A 3222-nucleotide genomic window follows, 5' to 3' on the forward strand; every position below is an offset into this window, starting at 1 on the left:
GATAGAGGACAGGGTGATAACAGGCCTGGAGAAATAGAGGACAGGGTGATAACAGGCCTGGAGAGATAGAGGACAGGGTGATAACAGGCCTGGAGAGATAGAGGACAAGGTGATAACAGGCCTGCAGAGATAGAGGACAGGGTGATAACAGGCCTGGAGAGATAGAGGACAGGGTGATAACAGGCCTGGAGAGATAGAGGACAGGGTGATAACAGGCCTGGAGAGATAGAGGACAGGGTGATAACAGGCCTGGAGAGATAGAGGACAGGGTGATAACAGGCCTGGAGAGATAGAGGACAGGGTGATAACAGACCTGGAGAGAGAGAGAGGACAGGGTGATAACAGGCCTGGAGAGATAGAGGACAGGGTGATAACAGACCTGGAGAGAGAGAGAGAGGACAGGGTGATAACAGGCCTGGAGAGATAGAGAGAGGACAGGGTGACAACAGGCCTGGAGAGATAGAGGACAGGGTGATAACAGGCCTGGAGAGAGAGAGAGAGGACAGGGTGATAACAGGCCTGGAGAGAGAGAGGACAGGGGGATAACAGGGTGAGAGAGAAGAGAGAGAGAGAGGACAGGGTGATAACAGACCTGAAGAGAGAGAGAGAGGACAGGGTGATAACAGACCTGGAGAGAAAGGACAGGGTGATAACAGACCTGGAGAGAGAGAGAGAGGACAGGGTGATAACAAGGTTAATGTCGTCTTAAAGAGATATTTGCATTCACCTGTTTAGGACTTTATTTTTGAAAGGTGACACCTCCTGTGCATCCTAAATGGTACCCTATATTGTGCACTACTTATGACCAGAGTCTGTGGCCCAAGTAGTGCACTATATAGGGAATAGGGTGCCTTTTGAAATCCTGATTGGTCGATTACCTAATAGCCATCTATAGAACTGTAAGAACTACCCCGTAGAACCGAGGAACCCGTAGAACACGCAGAACAGAGAACAATGTTAATAACAGATAAAAAGGCATGTTTTACCTGTTTCAATTTTGCATTAAAAAAACAACTAAAAAAACTAAAAACATTATTTTTCCTCTTGATTTTCTCCTTTTTTTAAAATTGATCTGTTGCTGCTCTATTATTAACTGGGATTCATTCATTATTCAACTTAATGCATTTTCTAATGATTACGAGGACGAGGTGTGCTTCCCGACATGGTACCCTATTCCTTATATCGTGGACTATAGAGGGCCCTGGTCAACAGTAGTGGACTGTAGAGGGCCCTGGTCAACAGTAGTGGACTGACTATAGAGGGCCCTGGTCAACAGTAGTGGACTGACTATAGAGGGCCCTGGTCAACAGTAGTGGACTTTAGAGGGCCCTGGACAGTAGTGGACTGACTATAGAGGGCCCTGGTCAACAGTAGTGGACTGACTATAGAGGGCCCTGGTCAACAGTAGTGGACTATAGAGGACCCTGGTCAACAGTAGTGGACTATAGAGGGCCCTGGTCAACAGTAGTGGACTTTAGAGGGCCCTGGTCAACAGTAGTGGACTGACTATAGAGGGCCCTGGTCAACAGTAGTGGACTGACTATAGAGGGCCCTGGTCAACAGTAGTGGACTATAGAGGACCCTGGTCAACAGTAGTGGACTATAGAGGGCCCTGGTCAACAGTAGTGGACTATAGAGGGCCCTGGTCAACAGTAATGGACTATAGAGGGCCCTGGTCAACAGTAGTTCACTATAGAGGGCCCTGGTCAACAGTAGTGGACTGACTATAGAGGTCCCTGGTCAACAGTAGTGGACTGACTATAGAGGACCCTGGTCAACAGTAGTGGACTATAGAGGGCCCTGGTCAACAGTAATGGACTATAGAGGGCCCTGGTCAACAGTAGTGGACTGACTATAGAGGGCCCTGGTCAACAGTAGTGGACTGACTATAGAGGACCCTGGTCAACAGTAGTGGACTGACTATAGAGGGCCCTGGTCAACAGTAGTGGACTATAGAGGGCCCTGGTAAACAGTAGTGGACTATAGAGGACCCTGGTCAGCAGTAGTGGACTATAGAGGACCCTGGTCAGCAGTAGTGGACTATAGAGGGCCCTGGTCAGCAGTAGTGACTGACTATAGAGGGCCCTGGTCAACAGTAGTGGACTTTAGAGGGCCCTGGTCAACAGTAGAGGACTGACTATAGAGGGCCCTGGTCAACAGTAGTGGACTGACTATAGAGGGCCCTGGTCAACAGTAGTGGACTATAGAGGACCCTGGTCAACAGTAGTGACTGACTATAGAGGGCCCTGGTCAACAGTAATGGACTGACTATAGAGGGCCCTGGTCAACAGTAGTGGACTATAGAGGGCCCTGGTCAACAGTAGTGGACTATAGAGGACCCTGGTCAACAGTAGTGGACTATAGAGGGCCCTGGTCAACAGTAGTGGACTGACTATAGAGGGCCCTGGTCAACAGTAGTGGACTGACTATAGAGGGCCCTGGTCAACAGTAGTGGACTGACTATAGAGGGCCCTGGTCAACAGTAGTGGACTGACTATAGAGGGCCCTGGTCAACAGTAGTGGACTATAGAGAGGCCCTGGTCAACAGTAGTGGACTATAGAGGGCCCTGGTCAACAGTAGTGGACTATAGAGGACCCTGGTCAGTGGACAGTAGTGGACTGACTATCAACAGTAGTGGACTATAGAGGGCCCTGGTCAACAGTAGTGGACTGACTATAGAGGGCCCTGGTCAACAGTAGTGGACTGACTATAGAGGGCCCTGGTCAACAGAGGACCCTGGTCAACAGTAGTGGACTGACTATAGAGGGCCCTGGTCAACAGTAGTGGACTATAGAGGGCCCTGGTCAACAGTAGTGGGACTATAGAGTGGAGGGCCCTGGTCAACAGTAGTGGACTATAGAGAGGCCCTGGTCAACAGTAGTGGACTATAGAGGCCCCTGGTCAACAGTAGTGGACTATAGAGGGCCCTGGTCAACAGTAGTGGACTATAGAGGGCCCTGGTCAACAGTAGTGGACAGGGCCCTGGTCAGCCAGTAGTGGACTATAGAGGACCCTGGTCACAGTAGTGGAGAGGGCCCTGGTCAACAGTAGTGGACTGACTATAGAGGGCCCTGGTCAACAGTAGTGGACTGACTATAGAGGGCCCTGGACAGTAGTGGACTGACTATAGAGGGCCCTGGTCAACAGTAGGGCCCTGGTCAACTGACTATAGAGGGCCCTGGTCAACAGTAGTGGACTATAGAGGGCCCTGGTCAACAGTA

General features: G+C 50.3%; 1 long non-coding RNA gene across 1 annotated transcript; it reads left to right on the plus strand.

The window, feature by feature from the left end:
* Positions 1–1686: 1686 nt before the first annotated feature.
* On the plus strand, positions 1687–2707 carry LOC121843462. The gene is made up of 2 exons (XR_006081574.1): positions 1687–1732; positions 2649–2707. It is a non-coding gene; the product is annotated as an uncharacterized LOC121843462 (long non-coding RNA).
* Positions 2708–3222: the final 515 nt, after the last annotated feature.

This window comes from Oncorhynchus tshawytscha, unplaced genomic scaffold, assembly GCF_018296145.1.
Source record: "Oncorhynchus tshawytscha isolate Ot180627B unplaced genomic scaffold, Otsh_v2.0 Un_contig_1434_pilon_pilon, whole genome shotgun sequence".
In the NCBI taxonomy this organism is placed as follows: Eukaryota; Metazoa; Chordata; class Actinopteri; order Salmoniformes; family Salmonidae; genus Oncorhynchus; species Oncorhynchus tshawytscha.